We start from the raw sequence: 19,227 nt of genomic DNA, 5'->3' as shown, positions 1-19,227 counted from the left end.
AGAAATGCAACAGTAGCAGTGGGAGTCTCATCTGTGCTTTGTGGGATTTTTTTAGTTCTCACCCTCTCTTCTGCCCCTTGTCTTTAGCCTTTCTATCAGCCATGTCTGCTCCTCAGTTATAACAGGCACAACCAAAGCACAAACTGAACAATGATCTGAATAGAAATTATTTCCTACCCTAGAAAAGCCTGGCATTTTTATTTGCATTATGAACAGTGCCTTTTTATCTCCATTAAAAATGGTGCCAAGGAAGACGGTCTGATATGTTGCATAAGATGACGGGAGCAAAGAACACACTCCAAAAAGACAAACAACTGAAGATACGTGGTTTAAAGGAAGCTCCAGAAGAAATCACTTAATGTTCAAATGAGTACAGATTAGCTATTTCAGACTCTGTAGCCATATAACGGTGCTTTTCTACAATGAATTATGAGACAAGAATTACATCACTGTCTATCATGGACCTGTCCTGCTCTCTCAGGACTGTCACAAATAGTTTGTGCAGGTTGGGGTCCAGCCACAGGAGTGTCATTGCCTTGGCTCTTCTTTTTCCTGCACATTCTCCACTTCAAAACAGCCAGCTCACTGCAGACACACAGCAAGAGGAGTTAGTGGGAGCACAGGGAAGATTGCCATCCTTTGCTCCCAGGCTGGGCACCCCGCTCTGCAGCAGAAGGTGGCTCTACTGGGGAAGTGTGTGTTGGGAACAGCCCTTCTTTCCCCTGCTGCTGCTGGGGGTGGAAGCAAGGGCGTTGCCTGAGGGGAAACACCACCCATATCTGGATATATTTACCACTGCAGCTTATCTTCCCGATGCCTCTCTTCATGCCTGTGTCCCCTCCGACTTCGGTCAACCTGTCCCAGGATGCATGGCACTATCTCGAGCAGGGCCTGGCTTGTCCCTGGGGAAATTGGCCTAGAACAACAGGAAGAAACCCTCACTCACGCTCTGGCTGAAACCTTCCTGCCTCTCACCTTCCCCAGGCCCTGCACACAGAGTCTCACTGGTGCCCACAGCAGGAGGTTTAGGCATTTGCTTTGGGCTGCAGAAAGGCACCTGGAGTTGGGGGCTCCTGACCCCAGGTCTCCCCATGGCTTGACAGCTCAGAGGAGAGCCACGGATCAGGGATTTGGCTCCTTGACCCTGCAGATGGGTCAGTGCTACTCAGCTGCCCCAGGCCTTGGCACGACTTGCTCCATACTTACCTTTTTGGGGGTATCTCCAGCGAGTTGTCACCCTCCTTCTCTGAGGATGATTCGCCATCCTCTTTCCAGTTCCCCATCATTCCCTCTATGAGATCTGGGCTGGTCACCTTCCTCCTCATGGTGGCAGAAGGGATTTGCGTGGTGCCCCAAGAAACAGTGGGTTTCTGCAAAGGAAGGGAGAATCTCAGACAAGCATGCTGCAAAGACACAGGGCTGTTTGCCAGCGTACAGATCCCAGGGGTGAATTCTGGCCAGGATGCTGTGGCAGTAGAGGGGGAACCAGAAGAAGGACCTCCGCCTGCCCCAGGAGTTGGGATTTTGTTTGTTGTTGGTGGTGGTTTTGGTTTTTTTAAAGGAATTTCTAATCAAAAGCCCTCACAGTTTTGCAGAACTCTTTTTCACTTTCCATTTCATCCAGCACCTAGCCATAATATCTCAACAGATACAGTTTCTACCACCATGCAGGGGCAAAAAGTAGCATGCAGTTTAGATGGAAGTGTGGGCAGAGGCCATACCACTGATCAGCACTGAAGGCCTGTAGTGCTGCAAAGGCATGTTTACAACACTCCTTCTCAAATCTTTTTGTCCAGTGAAGTTAAAGACTTCATCCCTTGTGCATTGAGACAAGCAGAACTTTTTTTAATGTCAGCATGCTTGGAAGGAAATCCTAGTGCTTCGGTTAAAAACTAAACTTCCAGAAAATGTGCCTTCCTATTACGAATAATGTTCCTGATCATTCCAATGCAGTGAAGACTAAATAAAAGAACTAGCTGCCTTATAGGTAGTCTAGGTATGGCTCAGGTCATTGGACTGTGAACAGATGTGTCCAAATGCAAGTGCAGATACCTGAAACAGAGCTTGTCTGAGTTCGGGGGAGGGATGATCAGTGTATGTGCTCACCATGGCAGATTGCTGGCTTTGCCCTTTGGCTTTTTCTAACTACATCTCCCTTACAGTAATAAGCAGGCAAGCATGACAGATAGGAGTCACCTGCCCTGCAATTTTGCAGCAATGATGCCATGCTGACTTGGAGACCTTCAAAGCTCAGCTCTTCTGGAGGAGAGAAATGCTATTTTACTGCGTGTTTCACAAGGTTTCTGGTACCTGGGCCTTCCACACATGTTCCCTTTCCCTTCTTGCTGTTGATGAAGGCGACCTTGTCCTTGCTGTCTTCAGGTACTTCTTACGTAAGGCTTCCCAGTGTTTACTTTGATCTTTCCTCACAGGGAGAGAGTAGAATTCCTGAAGGGTCACAGAAATGCAACAGTAGCAGTGGGAGTCTCATCTGTGCTTTGTGGGATTTTTTTAGTTCTCACCCTCTCTTCTGCCCCTTGTCTTTAGCCTGTCTATCAGCCATGTCTGCTCCTCAGTTATAACAGGCACAACCAAAGCACAAACTGAACAATGATCTGAATAGAAATTATTTCCTACCCTAGAAAAGCCTGGCATTTTTATTTGCATTATGAACAGTGCCTTTTTATCTCCATTAAGAATGGTGCCAAGGAAGACGGTCTGATATGTTGCATAAGATGACGGGAGCAAAGAACACACTCCAAAAAGACAAACAACTGAAGATACGTGGTTTAAAGGAAGCTCCAGAAGAAATCACTTAATGTTCAAATGAGTACAGATTAGCTATTTCAGACTCTGTAGCCATATAACGGTGCTTTTCTACAATGAATTATGAGACAAGAATTACATCACTGTCTATCATGTACCTGTCCTGCTCTCTCAGGACTGTCACAAATAGTTTGTGCAGGTTGGGGTCCAGCCACAGGAGTGTCATTGCCTTGGCTTTTCTTTTTCCTGCACATTCTCCACTTCAAAACAGCCAGCTCACTGCAGACACACAGCAAGAGGAGTTAGTGGGAGCACAGGGAAGATTGCCATCCTTTGCTCCCAGGCTGGGCACCCCGCTCTGCAGCAGAAGGTGGCTCTACTGGGGAAGTGTGTGTTGGGAACAGCCCTTCTTTCCCCTGCTGCTGCTGGGGGTGGAAGCAAGGGCGTTGCCTGAGGGGAAACACCACCCATATCTGGATATATTTACCACTGCAGCTTATCTTCCCGATGCCTCTCTTCATGCCTGTGTCCCCTCCGACTTCGGTCAACCTGTCCCAGGATGCACGGCACTATCTCGAGCAGGGCCTGGCTTGTCCCTGGGGAAATTGGCCTAGAACAACAGGAAGAAACCCTCACTCACGCTCTGGCTGAAACCTTCCTGCCTCTCACCTTCCCCAGGCCCTGCACACAGAGTCTCACTGGTGCCCACAGCAGGAGCTTTAGGCATTTGCTTTGGGCTGCAGAAAGGCACCTGGAGTTGGGGGCTCCTGACCCCAGGTCTCCCCATGGCTTGACAGCTCAGAGGAGAGCCACGGATCAGGGATTTGGATCCTTGACCCTGCAGATGGGTCAGTGCTACTCAGCTGCCCCAGGCCTTGGCACGACTTGCTCCATGCTTACCTTTTTGGGGGTATCTCCAGTGAGTTGTCACCCTCCTTCTCTGAGGATGATTCGCCATCCTCTTTCCAGTTCCCCATCATTCCCTCTATGAGATCTGGGCTGGTCACCTTCCTCCTCATGCTGGCAGAAGGGATTTGCGTGGTGCCCCAAGCAACAGTGGGTTTCTGCAAAGGAAGGGAGAATCTCAGACAAGCATGCTGCAAAGACACAGGGCTGTTTGCCAGCGTACAGATCCCAGGGGTGAATTCTGGCCAGGATGCTGTGGCAGTAGAGGGGGAACCAGAAGAAGGACCTCCGCCTGCCCCAGGAGTTGGGATTTTGTTTGTTGTTGGTGGTGGTTTTGGTTTTTTTAAAGGAATTTCTAATCAAAAGCCCTCACAGTTTTGCAGAACTCTTTTTCACTTTCCATTTCATCCAGCACCTAGCCATAATATCTCAACAGATACAGTTTCTACCACTATGCAGGGGCAAAAAGTAGCATGCAGTTTAGATGGAAGTGTGGGCAGAGGCCATACCACTGATCAGCACTGAAGGCCTGTAGTGCTGCAAAGGCATGTTTACAACACTCCTTCTCAAATCTTTTTGTCCAGTGAAGTTAAAGACTTCATCCCTTGTGCATTGAGACAAGCAGAACTTTTTTTAATGTCAGCATGCTTGGAAGGAAATCCTAGTGCTTCGGTTAAAAACTAAACTTCCAGAAAATGTGCCTTCCTATTACGAATAATGTTCCTGATCATTCCAATGCAGTGAAGACTAAATAAAAGAACTAGCTGCCTTATAGGTAGTCTAGGTATGGCTCAGGTCATTGGACTGTGAACAGATGTGTCCAAATGCAAGTGCAGATACCTGAAACAGAGCTTGTCTGAGTTCGGGGGAGGGATGATCAGTGTATGTGCTCACCATGGCAGATTGCTGGCTTTGCCCTTTGGCTTTTTCTAACTACATCTCCCTTACAGTAATAAGCAGGCAAGCATGACAGATAGGAGTCACCTGCCCTGCAATTTTGCAGCAATGATGCCATGCTGACTTGGAGACCTTCAAAGCTCAGCTCTTCTGGAGGACAGAAATGCTATTTTACTGCGTGTTTCACAAGGTTTCTGGTACCTGGGCCTTCCACACATGTTCCCTTTCCCTTCTTGCTGTTGATGAAGGCGACCTTGTCCTTGCTGTCTTCAGGTACTTCTTACGTAAGGCTTCCCAGTGTTTACTTTGATCTTTCCTCACAGGGAGAGAGTAGAATTCCTGAAGGGTCACAGAAATGCAACAGTAGCAGTGGGAGTCTCATCTGTGCTTTGTGGGATTTTTTTAGTTCTCACCCTCTCTTCTGCCCCTTGTCTTTAGCCTTTCTATCAGCCATGTCTGCTCCTCACTTATAACAGGCACAACCAAAGCACAAACTGAACAATGATCTGAATAGAAATTATTTCCTACCCTAGAAAAGCCTGGCATTTTTATTTGCATTATGAACAGTGCCTTTTTATCTCCATTAAAAATGGTGCCAAGGAAGACGGTCTGATATGTTGCATAAGATGACGGGAGCAAAGAACACACTCCAAAAAGACAAACAACTGAAGATACGTGGTTTAAAGGAAGCTCCAGAAGAAATCACTTAATGTTCAAATGAGTACAGATTAGCTATTTCAGACTCTGTAGCCATATAACGGTGCTTTTCTACAATGAATTATGAGACAAGAATTACATCACTGTCTATCATGGACCTGTCCTGCTCTCTCAGGACTGTCACAAATAGTTTGTGCAGGTTGGGGTCCAGCCACAGGAGTGTCATTGCCTTGGCTCTTCTTTTTCCTGCACATTCTCCACTTCAAAACAGCCAGCTCACTGCAGACACACAGCAAGAGGAGTTAGTGGGAGCACAGGGAAGATTGCCATCCTTTGCTCCCAGGCTGGGCACCCCGCTCTGCAGCAGAAGGTGGCTCTACTGGGGAAGTGTGTGTTGGGAACAGCCCTTCTTTCCCCTGCTGCTGCTGGGGGTGGAAGCAAGGGCGTTGCCTGAGGGGAAACACCACCCATATCTGGATATATTTACCACTGCAGCTTATCTTCCCGATCCCTCTCTTCATGCCTGTGTCCCCTCCGACTTCGGTCAACCTGTCCCAGGATGCACGGCACTATCTCGAGCAGGGCCTGGCTTGTCCCTGGGGAAATTGGCCTAGAACAACAGGAAGAAACCCTCACTCACGCTCTGGCTGAAACCTTCCTGCCTCTCACCTTCCCCAGGCCCTGCACACAGAGTCTCACTGGTGCCCACAGCAGGAGCTTTAGGCATTTGCTTTGGGCTGCAGAAAGGCACCTGGAGTTGGGGGCTCCTGACCCCAGGTCTCCCCATGGCTTGACAGCTCAGAGGAGAGCCACGGATCAGGGATTTGGCTCCTTGACCCTGCAGATGGGTCAGTGCTACTCAGCTGCCCCAGGCCTTGGCATGACTTGCTCCATACTTACCTTTTTGGGGGTATCTCCAGTGAGTTGTCACCCTCCTTCTCTGAGGATGATTCGCCATCCTCTTTCCAGTTCCCCATCATTCCCTCTATGAGATCTGGGCTGGTCACCTTCCTCCTCATGCTGGCAGAAGGGATTTGCGTGGTGCCCCAAGAAACAGTGGGTTTCTGCAAAGGAAGGGAGAATCTCAGACAAGCATGCTGCAAAGACACAGGGCTGTTTGCCAGCGTACAGATCCCAGGGGTGAATTCTGGCCAGGATGCTGTGGCAGTAGAGGGGGAACCAGAAGAAGGACCTCCGCCTGCCCCAGGAGTTGGGATTTTGTTTTTTGTTGGTGGTGGTTTTGTGTTTTTTAAAGGAATTTCTAATCAAAAGCCCTCACAGTTTTGCAGAACTCTTTTTCACTTTCCATTTCATCCAGCACCTAGCCATAATATCTCAACAGATACAGTTTCTACCACCATGCAGGGGCAAAAAGTAGCATGCAGTTTAGATGGAAGTGTGGGCAGAGGCCATACCACTGATCAGCACTGAAGGCCTGTAGTGCTGCAAAGGCATGTTTACAACACTCCTTCTCAAATCTTTTTGTCCAGGGAAATTAAAGACTTCATCCCTTGTGCATTGAGACAAGCAGAACTTTTTTTAATGTCAGCATGCTTGGATGGAAATCCTAGTGCTTCGGTTAAAAACTAAACTTCCAGAAAATGTGCCTTCCTATTACGAATAATGTTCCTGATCATTCCAATGCAGTGAAGACTAAATAAAAGAACTAGCTGCCTTATAGGTAGTCTAGGTATGGCTCAGGTCATTGGACTGTGAACAGATGTGTCCAAATGCAAGTGCAGATACCTGAAACAGAGCTTGTCTGAGTTCGGGGGAGGGATGATCAGTGTATGTGCTCACCATGGCAGATTGCTGGCTTTGCCCTTTGGCTTTTTCTAACTACATCTCCCTTACAGTAATAAGCAGGCAAGCATGACAGATAGGAGTCACCTGCCCTGCAATTTTGCAGCAATGATGCCATGCTGACTTGGAGACCTTCAAAGCTCAGCTCTTCTGGAGGAGAGAAATGCTATTTTACTGCGTGTTTCACAAGGTTTCTGGTACCTGGGCCTTCCACACATGTTCCCTTTCCCTTCTTGCTGTTGATGAAGGCGACCTTGTCCTTGCTGTCTTCAGGTACTTCTTACTTAAGGCTTCCCAGTGTTTACTTTGATCTTTCCTCACAGGGAGAGAGTAGAATTCCTGAAGGGTCACAGAAATGCAACAGTAGCAGTGGGAGTCTCATCTGTGCTTTGTGGGATTTTTTTAGTTCTCACCCTCTCTTCTGCCCCTTGTCTTTAGCCTTTCTATCAGCCATGTTTGCTCCTCAGTTATAACAGGCACAACCAAAGCGCAAACTGAACAATGATCTGAATAGAAATTATTTCCTACCCTAGAAAAGCCTGGCATTTTTATTTGCATTATGAACAGTGCCTTTTTATCTCCATTAAGAATGGTGCCAAGGAAGATGGTCTGATATGTTGCATAAGATGACGGGAGCAAAGAACACACTCCAAAAAGACAAACAACTGAACATACGTGGTTTAAAGGAAGCTCCAGAAGAAATCACTTAATGTTCAAATGAGTACAGATTAGCTATTTCAGACTCTGTAGCCATATAACGGTGCTTTTCTACAATGAATTATGAGACAAGAATTACATCACTGTCTATCATGGACCTGTCCTGCTCTCTCAGGACTGTCACAAATAGTTTGTGCAGGTTGGGGTCCAGCCACAGGAGTGTCATTGCCTTGGCTCTTCTTTTTCCTGCACATTCTCCACTTCAAAACAGCCAGCTCACTGCAGACACACAGCAAGAGGAGTTAGTGGGAGCACAGGGAAGATTGCCATCCTTTGCTCCCAGGCTGGGCACCCCGCTCTGCAGCAGAAGGTGGCTCTACTGGGGAAGTGTGTGTTGGGAACAGCCCTTCTTTCCCCTGCTGCTGCTGGGGGTGGAAGCAAGGGCGTTGCCTGAGGGGAAACACCACCCATATCTGGATATATTTACCACTGCAGCTTATCTTCCCGATCCCTCTCTTCATGCCTGTGTCCCCTCCGACTTCGGTCAACCTGTCCCAGGATGCACGGCACTATCTCGAGCAGGGCCTGGCTTGTCCCTGGGGAAATTGGCCTAGAACAACAGGAAGAAACCCTCACTCACGCTCTGGCTGAAACCTTCCTGCCTCTCACCTTCCCCAGGCCCTGCACACAGAGTCTCACTGGTGCCCACAGCAGGAGCTTTAGGCATTTGCTTTGGGCTGCAGAAAGGCACCTGGAGTTGGGGGCTCCTGACCCCAGGTCTCCCCATGGCTTGACAGCTCAGAGGAGAGCCACGGATCAGGGATTTGGATCCTTGACCCTGCAGATGGGTCAGTGCTACTCAGCTGCCCCAGGCCTTGGCACGACTTGCTCCATGCTTACCTTTTTGGGGGTATCTCCAGTGAGTTGTCACCCTCCTTCTCTGAGGATGATTCGCCATCCTCTTTCCAGTTCCCCATCATTCCCTCTATGAGATCTGGGCTGGTCACCTTCCTCCTCATGCTGGCAGAAGGGATTTGCGTGGTGCCCCAAGCAACAGTGGGTTTCTGCAAAGGAAGGGAGAATCTCAGACAAGCATGCTGCAAAGACACAGGGCTGTTTGCCAGCGTACAGATCCCAGGGGTGAATTCTGGCCAGGATGCTGTGGCAGTAGAGGGGGAACCAGAAGAAGGACCTCCGCCTGCCCCAGGAGTTGGGATTTTGTTTGTTGTTGGTGGTGGTTTTGGTTTTTTTAAAGGAATTTCTAATCAAAAGCCCTCACAGTTTTGCAGAACTCTTTTTCACTTTCCATTTCATCCAGCACCTAGCCAGAATATCTCAACAGATACAGTTTCTACCACTATGCAGGGGCAAAAAGTAGCATGCAGTTTAGATGGAAGTGTGGGCAGAGGCCATACCACTGATCAGCACTGAAGGCCTGTAGTGCTGCAAAGGCATGTTTACAACACTCCTTCTCAAATCTTTTTGTCCAGTGAAGTTAAAGACTTCATCCCTTGTGCATTGAGACAAGCAGAACTTTTTTTAATGTCAGCATGCTTGGAAGGAAATCCTAGTGCTTCGGTTAAAAACTAAACTTCCAGAAAATGTGCCTTCCTATTACGAATAATGTTCCTGATCATTCCAATGCAGTGAAGACTAAATAAAAGAACTAGCTGCCTTATAGGTAGTCTAGGTATGGCTCAGGTCATTGGACTGTGAACAGATGTGTCCAAATGCAAGTGCAGATACCTGAAACAGAGCTTGTCTGAGTTCGGGGGAGGGATGATCAGTGTATGTGCTCACCATGGCAGATTGCTGGCTTTGCCCTTTGGCTTTTTCTAACTACATCTCCCTTACAGTAATAAGCAGGCAAGCATGACAGATAGGAGTCACCTGCCCTGCAATTTTGCAGCAATGATGCCATGCTGACTTGGAGACCTTCAAAGCTCAGCTCTTCTGGAGGAGAGAAATGCTATTTTACTGCGTGTTTCACAAGGTTTCTGGTACCTGGGCCTTCCACACATGTTCCCTTTCCCTTCTTGCTGTTGATGAAGGCGACCTTGTCCTTGCTGTCTTCAGGTACTTCTTACGTAAGGCTTCCCAGTGTTTACTTTGATCTTTCCTCACAGGGAGAGAGTAGAATTCCTGAAGGGTCACAGAAATGCAACAGTAGCAGTGGGAGTCTCATCTGTGCTTTGTGGGATTTTTTTAGTTCTCACCCTCTCTTCTGCCCCTTGTCTTTAGCCTGTCTATCAGCCATGTCTGCTCCTCAGTTATAACAGGCACAACCAAAGCACAAACTGAACAATGATCTGAATAGAAATTATTTCCTACCCTAGAAAAGCCTGGCATTTTTATTTGCATTATGAACAGTGCCTTTTTATCTCCATTAAGAATGGTGCCAAGGAAGACGGTCTGATATGTTGCATAAGATGACGGGAGCAAAGAACACACTCCAAAAAGACAAACAACTGAAGATACGTGGTTTAAAGGAAGCTCCAGAAGAAATCACTTAATGTTCAAATGAGTACAGATTAGCTATTTCAGACTCTGTAGCCATATAACGGTGCTTTTCTACAATGAATTATGAGACAAGAATTACATCACTGTCTATCATGGACCTGTCCTGCTCTCTCAGGACTGTCACAAATAGTTTGTGCAGGTTGGGGTCCAGCCACAGGAGTGTCATTGCCTTGGCTTTTCTTTTTCCTGCACATTCTCCACTTCAAAACAGCCAGCTCACTGCAGACACACAGCAAGAGGAGTTAGTGGGAGCACAGGGAAGATTGCCATCCTTTGCTCCCAGGCTGGGCACCCCGCTCTGCAGCAGAAGGTGGCTCTACTGGGGAAGTGTGTGTTGGGAACAGCCCTTCTTTCCCCTGCTGCTGCTGGGGGTGGAAGCAAGGGCGTTGCCTGAGGGGAAACACCACCCATATCTGGATATATTTACCACTGCAGCTTATCTTCCCGATGCCTCTCTTCATGCCTGTGTCCCCTCCGACTTCGGTCAACCTGTCCCAGGATGCACGTCACTATCTCGAGCAGGGCCTGGCTTGTCCCTGGGGAAATTGGCCTAGAACAACAGGAAGAAACCCTCACTCACGCTCTGGCTGAAACCTTCCTGCCTCTCACCTTCCCCAGGCCCTGCACACAGAGTCTCACTGGTGCCCACAGCAGGAGCTTTAGGCATTTGCTTTGGGCTGCAGAAAGGCACCTGGAGTTGGGGGCTCCTGACCCCAGGTCTCCCCATGGCTTGACAGCTCAGAGGAGAGCCATGGATCAGGGATTTGGCTCCTTGACCCTGCAGATGGGTCAGTGCTACTCAGCTGCCCCAGGCCTTGGCACGACTTGCTCCATACTTACCTTTTTGGGGGTATCTCCAGTGAGTTGTCACCCTCCTTCTCTGAGGATGATTCGCCATCCTCTTTCCAGTTCCCCATCATTCCCTCTATGAGATCTGGGCTGGTCACCTTCCTCCTCATGCTGGCAGAAGGGATTTGCGTGGTGCCCCAAGAAACAGTGGGTTTCTGCAAAGGAAGGGAGAATCTCAGACAAGCATGCTGCAAAGACACAGGGCTGTTTGCCAGCGTACAGATCCCCGGGGTGAATTCTGGCCAGGATGCTGTGGCAGTAGAGGGGGAACCAGAAGAAGGACCTCCGCCTGCCCCAGGAGTTGGGATTTTGTTTTTTGTTGGTGGTGGGTTTGTGTTTTTTAAAGGAATTTCTAATCAAAAGCCCTCACAGTTTTTCAGAACTCTTTTTTACTTTCCATTTCATCCAGCACCTAGCCATAATATCTCAACAGATACAGTTTCTACCACTATGCAGGGGCAAAAAGTAGCATGCAGTTTAGATGGAAGTGTGGGCAGAGGCCATACCACTGATCAGCACTGAAGGCCTGTAGTGCTGCAAAGGCATGTTTACAACACTCCTTCTCAAATCTTTTTGTCCAGTGAAGTTAAAGACTTCATCCCTTGTGCATTGAGACAAGCAGAACTTTTTTTAATGTCAGCATGCTTGGATGGAAATCCTAGTGCTTCGGTTAAAAACTAAACTTCCAGAAAATGTGCCTTCCTATTACGAATAATGTTCCTGATCATTCCAATGCAGTGAAGACTAAATAAAAGAACTAGCTGCCTTATAGGTAGTCTAGGTATGGCTCAGGTCATTGGACTGTGAACAGATGTGTCCAAATGCAAGTGCAGATACCTGAAACAGAGCTTGTCTGAGTTTGGGGGAGGGATGATCAGTGTATGTGCTCACCATGGCAGATTGCTGGCTTTGCCCTTTGGCTTTTTCTAACTACATCTCCCTTACAGTAATAAGCAGGCAAGCATGACAGATAGGAGTCACCTGCCCTGCAATTTTGCAGCAATGATGCCATGCTGACTTGGAGACCTTCAAAGCTCAGCTCTTCTGGAGGAGAGAAATGCTATTTTACTGCGTGTTTCACAAGGTTTCTGGTACCTGGGCCTTCCACACATGTTCCCTTTCCCTTCTTGCTGTTGATGAAGGCGACCTTGTCCTTGCTGTCTTCAGGTACTTCTTACGTAAGGCTTCCCAGCGTTTACTTTGATCTTTCCTCACAGGGAGAGAGTAGAATTCCTGAAGGGTCACAGAAATGCAACAGTAGCAGTGGGAGTCTCATCTGTGCTTTGTGGGATTTTTTTAGTTCTCACCCTCTCTTCTGCCCCTTGTCTTTAGCCTTTCTATCAGCCATGTCTGCTCCTCACTTATAACAGGCACAACCAAAGCACAAACTGAACAATGATCTGAATAGAAATTATTTCCTACCCTAGAAAAGCCTGGCATTTTTATTTGCATTATGAACAGTGCCTTTTTATCTCCATGAAGAATGGTGCCAAGGAAGATGGCCTGATATGTTGCATAAGATGACGGGAGCAAAGAACACACTCCAAAAAGACAAACAACTGAACATACGTGGTTTAAAGGAAGCTCCAGAAGAAATCACTTAATGTTCAAATGAGTACAGATTAGCTATTTCAGACTCATTAGCCATATAACGGTGCTTTTCTACAGTGAATTATGAGACAAGAATTACATCACTGTCTATCAGGTACCTGTCCTGCTCTCTCAGGACTGTCACAAATAGTTTGTGCAGGTTGGGGTCCAGCCACAGGAGTGTCATTGCCTTGGCTCTTCTTTTTCCTGCACATTCTCCACTTCAAAACAGCCAGCTCACTGCAGACACACAGCAAGAGGAGTTAGTGGGAGCACAGGGAAGATTGCCATCCTTTGCTCCCAGGCTGGGCACCCCGCTCTGCAGCAGAAGGTGGCTCTACTGGGGAAGTGTGTGTTGGGAACAGCCCTTCTTTCCCCTGCTGCTGCTGGGGGTGGAAGCAAGGGCGTTGCCTGAGGGGAAACACCACCCATATCTGGATATATTTACCACTGCAGCTTATCTTCCCGATCCCTCTCTTCATGCCTGTGTCCCCTCCGACTTCGGTCAACCTGTCCCAGGATGCACGGCACTATCTCGAGCAGGGCCTGGCTTGTCCCTGGGGAAATTGGCCTAGAACAACAGGAAGAAACCCTCACTCACGCTCTGGCTGAAACCTTCCTGCCTCTCACCTTCCCCAGGCCCTGCACACAGAGTCTCACTGGTGCCCACAGCAGGAGGTTTAGGCATTTGCTTTGGGCTGCAGAAAGGCACCTGGAGTTGGGGGCTCCTGACCCCAGGTCTCCCCATGGCTTGACAGCTCAGAGGAGAGCCACGGATCAGGGATTTGGCTCCTTGACCCTGCAGATGGGTCAGTGCTACTCAGCTGCCCCAGGCCTTGGCACGACTTGCTCCATACTTACCTTTTTGGGGGTATCTCCAGTGAGTTGTCACCCTCCTTCTCTGAGGATGATTCGCCATCCTCTTTCCAGTTCCCCATCATTCCCTCTATGAGATCTGGGCTGGTCACCTTCCTCCTCATGCTGGCAGAAGGGATTTGCGTGGTGCCCCAAGAAACAGTGGGTTTCTGCAAAGGAAGGGAGAATCTCAGACAAGCATGCTGCAAAGACACAGGGCTGTTTGCCAGCGTACAGATCCCAGGGGTGAATTCTGGCCAGGATGCTGTGGCAGTAGAGGGGGAACCAGAAGAAGGACCTCCGCCTGCCCCAGGAGTTGGGATTTTGTTTTTTGTTGGTGGTGGGTTTGTGTTTTTTAAAGGAATTTCTAATCAAAAGCCCTCACAGTTTTGCAGAACTCTTTTTCACTTTCCATTTCATCCAGCACCTAGCCATAATATCTCAACAGATACAGTTTCTACCACTATGCAGGGGCAAAGAGTAGCATGCAGTTTAGATGGAAGTGTGGGCAGAGGCCATACCACTGATCAGCACTGAAGGCCTGTAGTGCTGCAAAGGCATGTTTACAACACTCCTTCTCAAATCTTTTTGTCCAGTGAAGTTAAAGACTTCATCCCTTGTGCATTGAGACAAGCAGAACTTTTCTAATGTCAGCATGCTTGGAAGGAAATCCTAGTGCTTCGGTTAAAAACTAAACTTCCAGAAAATGTGCCTTCCTATTACGAATAATGTTCCTGATCATTCCAATGCAGTGAAGACTAAATAAAAGAACTAGCTGCCTTATAGGTAGTCTAGGTATGGCTCAGGTCATTGGACTGTGAACAGATGTGTCCAAATGCAAGTGCAGATACCTGAAACAGAGCTTGTCTGAGTTCGGGGGAGGGATGATCAGTGTATGTGCTCACCATGGCAGATTGCTGGCTTTGCCCTTTGGCTTTTTCTAACTACATCTCCCTTACAGTAATAAGCAGGCAAGCATGACAGATAGGAGTCACCTGCCCTGCAATTTTGCAGCAATGATGCCATGCTGACTTGGAGACCTTCAAAGCTCAGCTCTTCTGGAGGAGAGAAATGCTATTTTACTGCGTGTTTCACAAGGTTTCTGGTACCTGGGCCTTCCACACATGTTCCCTTTCCCTTCTTGCTGTTGATGAAGGCGACCTTGTCCTTGCTGTCTTCAGGTACTTCTTACGTAAGGCTTCCCAGTGTTTACTTTGATCTTTCCTCACAGGGAGAGAGTAGAATTCCTGAAGGGTCACAGAAATGCAACAGTAGCAGTGGGAGTCTCATCTGTGCTTTGTGGGATTTTTTTAGTTCTCACCCTCTCTTCTGCCCCTTGTCTTTAGCCTTTCTATCAGCCATGTCTGCTCCTCACTCATAACAGGCACAACCAAAGCACAAACTAAACAATGATCTGAATAGAAATGATTTCCTACCCTAGAAAAGCCTGGCATTTTTATTTGCATTATGAACAGTGCCTTTTTATCTCCATTAAGAATGGTGCCAAGGAAGACGGTCTGATATGTTGCATAAGATGACGGGAGCAAAGAACACACTCCAAAAAGACAAACAACTGAAGATACGTGGTTTAAAGGAAGCTCCAGAAGAAATCACTTAATGTTCAAATGAGTACAGATTAGCTATTTCAGACTCTGTAGCCATATAACGGTGCTTTTCTACAATGAATTATGAGACAAGAATTACATCACTGTCTATCAGGTACCTGTCCTGCTCTCTCATGACTGTCACAAATAGTTTGTGCAGGTTGGGGTCCAGCCACAGGAGTGTCATTGCCTTGGCTCTTCTTTTTCCTGCACATTCTCCACTTCAAAACAGCCAGCTCACTGCAGACACACAGCAAGAGGAGTTAGTGGGAGCACAGGGAAGATTGCCATCCTTTGCTCCCAGGCTGGGCACCCCGCTCTGCAGCAGAAGGTGGCTCTACTGGGGAAGTGTGTGTTGGGAACAGCCCTTCTTTCCCCTGCTGCTGCTGGGGGTGGAAGCAAGGGCGTTGCCTGAGGGGAAACACCACCCATATCTGGATATATTTACCACTGCAGCTTATCTTCCCGATCCCTCTCTTCATGCCTGTGTCCCCTCCGACTTCGGTCAACCTGTCCCAGGATGCACGGCACTATCTCGAGCAGGGCCTGGCTTGTCCCTGGGGAAATTGGCCTAGAACAACAGGAAGAAACCCTCACTCACGCTCTGGCTGAAACCTTCCTGCCTCTCACCTTCCCCAGGCCCTGCACACAGAGTCTCACTGGTGCCCACAGCAGGAGGTTTAGGCATTTGCTTTGGGCTGCAGAAAGGCACCTGGAGTTGGGGGCTCCTGACCCCAGGTCTCCCCATGGCTTGACAGCTCAGAGGAGAGCCATGGATCAGGGATTTGGATCCTTGACCCTGCAGATGGGTCAGTGCTACTCAGCTGCCCCAGGCCTTGGCACGACTTGCTCCATACTTACCTTTTTGGGGGTATCTCCAGTGAGTTGTCACCCTCCTTCTCTGAGGATGATTCGCCATCCTCTTTCCAGTTCCCCATCATTCCCTCTATGAGATCTGGGCTGGTCACCTTCCTCCTCATGCTGGCAGAAGGGATTTGCGTGGTGCCCCAAGAAACAGTGGGTTTCTGCAAAGGAAGGGAGAATCTCAGACAAGCATGCTGCAAAGACACAGGGCTGTTTGCCAGCGTACAGATCCCAGGGGTGAATTCTGGCCAGGATGCTGTGGCAGTAGAGGGGGAACCAGAAGAAGGACCTCCGCCTGCCCCAGGAGTTGGGATTTTGTTTTTTGTTGTTGTTATTTTTGTTTTTTTTTAAAGGAATTTCTAATCAAAAGCCCTCACAGTTTTGCAGAACTCTTTTTCACTTTCCATTTCATCCAGCACCTAGCCATAATATCTCAACAGATACAGTTTCTACCACTATGCAGGGGCAAAAAGTAGCATGCAGTTTAGATGGAAGTGTGGGCAGAGGCCATACCACTGATCAGCACTGAAGGCCTGTAGTGCTGCAAAGGCATGTTTACAACACTCCTTCTCAAATCTTTTTGTCCAGTGAAGTTAAAGACTTCATCCCTTGTGCATTGAGACAAGCAGAACTTTTTTTAATGTCAGCATGCTTGGATGGAAATCCTAGTGCTTCGGTTAAAAACTAAACTTCCAGAAAATGTGCCTTCCTATTACGAATAATGTTCCTGATCATTCCAATGCAGTGAAGACTAAATAAAAGAACTAGCTGCCTTATAGGTAGTCTAGGTATGGCTCAGGTCATTGGACTGTGAACAGATGTGTCCAAATGCAAGTGCAGATACCTGAAACAGAGCTTGTCTGAGTTCGGGGGAGGGATGATCAGTGTATGTGCTCACCATGGCAGATTGCTGGCTTTGCCCTTTGGCTTTTTCTAACTACATCTCCCTTACAGTAATAAGCAGGCAAGCATGACAGATAGGAGTCACCTGCCCTGCAATTTTGCAGCAATGATGCCATGCTGACTTGGAGACCTTCAAAGCTCAGCTCTTCTGGAGGAGAGAAATGCTATTTTACTGAGTGTTTCACAAGGTTTCTGGTACCTGGGCCTTCCACAGATGTTCCCTTTCCCTTCTTGCTGTTGATGAAGGCGACCTTGTCCTTGCTGTCTTCAGGTACTTCTTACGTAAGGCTTCCCAGCGTTTACTTTGATCTTTCCTCACAGGGAGAGAGTAGAATTCCTGAAGGGTCACAGAAATGCAACAGTAGCAGTGGGAGTCTCATCTGTGCTTTGTGGGATTTTTTTAGTTCTCACCCTCTCTTCTGCCCCTTGTCTTTAGCCTTTCTATCAGCCATGTCTGCTCCTCACTTATAACAGGCACAACCAAAGCACAAACTGAACAATGATCTGAATAGAAATTATTTCCTACCCTAGAAAAGCCTGGCATTTTTATTTGCATTATGAACAGTGCCTTTTTATCTCCATGAAGAATGGTGCCAAGGAAGATGGCCTGATATGTTGCATAAGATGACGGGAGCAAAGAACACACTCCAAAAAGACAAACAACTGAACATACGTGGTTTAAAGGAAGCTCCAGAAGAAATCACTTAATGTTCAAATGAGTACAGATTAGCTATTTCAGACTCTGTAGCCATATAACGGTGCTTTTCTACAGTGAATTATGAGACAAGAATTACATCACTGTCTATCATGGACCTGTCCTGCTCTCTCATGACTGTCACAAATAGTTTGTGCAGGTTGGGGTCCAGCCACAGGAGTGTCATTGCCTTGGCTCTTCTTTTTCCTGCACATTCTCCACTTCAAAACAGCCAGCTCACTGCAGACACACAGCAAGAGGAGTTAGTGGGAGCACAGGGAAGATTGCCATCCTTTGCTCCCAGGCTGGGCACCCCGCTCTGCAGCAGAAGGTGGCTCTACTGGGGAAGTGTGTGTTGGGAACAGCCCTTCTTTCCCCTGCTGCTGCTGGGGGTGGAAGCAAGGGCGTTGCCTGAGGGGAAACACCACCCATATCTGGATATATTTACCACTGCAGCTTATCTTCCCGATCCCTCTCTTCATGCCTGTGTCCCCTCCGACTTCGGTCAACCTGTCCCAGGATGCACGGCACTATCTCGAGCAGGGCCTGGCTTGTCCCTGGGGAAATTGGCCTAGAACAACAGGAAGAAACCCTCACTCACGCTCTGGCTGAAACCTTCCTGCCTCTCACCTTCCCCAGGCCCTGCACACAGAGTCTCACTGGTGCCCACAGCAGGAGGTTTAGGCATTTGCTTTGGGCTGCAGAAAGGCACCTGGAGTTGGGGGCTCCTGACCCCAGGTCTCCCCATGGCTTGACAGCTCAGAGGAGAGCCATGGATCAGGGATTTGGCTCCTTGACCCTGCAGATGGGTCAGTGCTACTCAGCTGCCCCAGGCCTTGGCACGACTTGCTCCATACTTACCTTTTTGGGGGTATCTCCAGTGAGTTGTCACCCTCCTTCTCTGAGGATGATTCGCCATCCTCTTTCCAGTTCCCCATCATTCCCTCTATGAGATCTGGGCTGGTCACCTTCCTCCTCATGCTGGCAGAAGGGATTTGCGTGGTGCCCCAAGAAACAGTGGGTTTCTGCAAAGGAAGGGAGAATCTCAGACAAGCATGCTGCAAAGACACAGGGCTGTTTGCCAGCGTACAGATCCCAGGGGTGAATTCTGGCCAGGATGCTGTGGCAGTAGAGGGGGAACCAGAAGAAGGACCTCCGCCTGCCCCAGGAGTTGGGATTTTGTTTTTTGTTGGTGGTGGGTTTGTGTTTTTTAAAGGAATTTCTAATCAAAAGCCCTCACAGTTTTGCAGAACTCTTTTTCACTTTCCATTTCATCCAGCACCTAGCCAGAATATCTCAACAGATACAGTTTCTACCACTATGCAGGGGCAAAAAGTAGCATGCAGTTTAGATGGAAGTGTGGGCAGAGGCCATACCACTGATCAGCACTGAAGGCCTGTAGTGCTGCAAAGGCATGTTTACAACACTCCTTCTCAAATCTTTTTGTCCAGTGAAGTTAAAGACTTCATCCCTTGTGCATTGAGACAAGCAGAACTTTTTTTAATGTCAGCATGCTTGGAAGGAAATCCTAGTGCTTCGGTTAAAAACTAAACTTCCAGAAAATGTGCCTTCCTATTACGAATAATGTTCCTGATCATTCCAATGCAGTGAAGACTAAATAAAAGAACTAGCTGCCTTATAGGTAGTCTAGGTATGGCTCAG

The sequence above is a fragment of the Dromaius novaehollandiae genome, unplaced genomic scaffold (genome assembly GCF_036370855.1).
Source record: "Dromaius novaehollandiae isolate bDroNov1 unplaced genomic scaffold, bDroNov1.hap1 HAP1_SCAFFOLD_63, whole genome shotgun sequence".
NCBI lineage: Eukaryota > Metazoa > Chordata > Aves > Casuariiformes > Dromaiidae > Dromaius > Dromaius novaehollandiae.
This window is presented reverse-complemented; position numbering follows the sequence as displayed.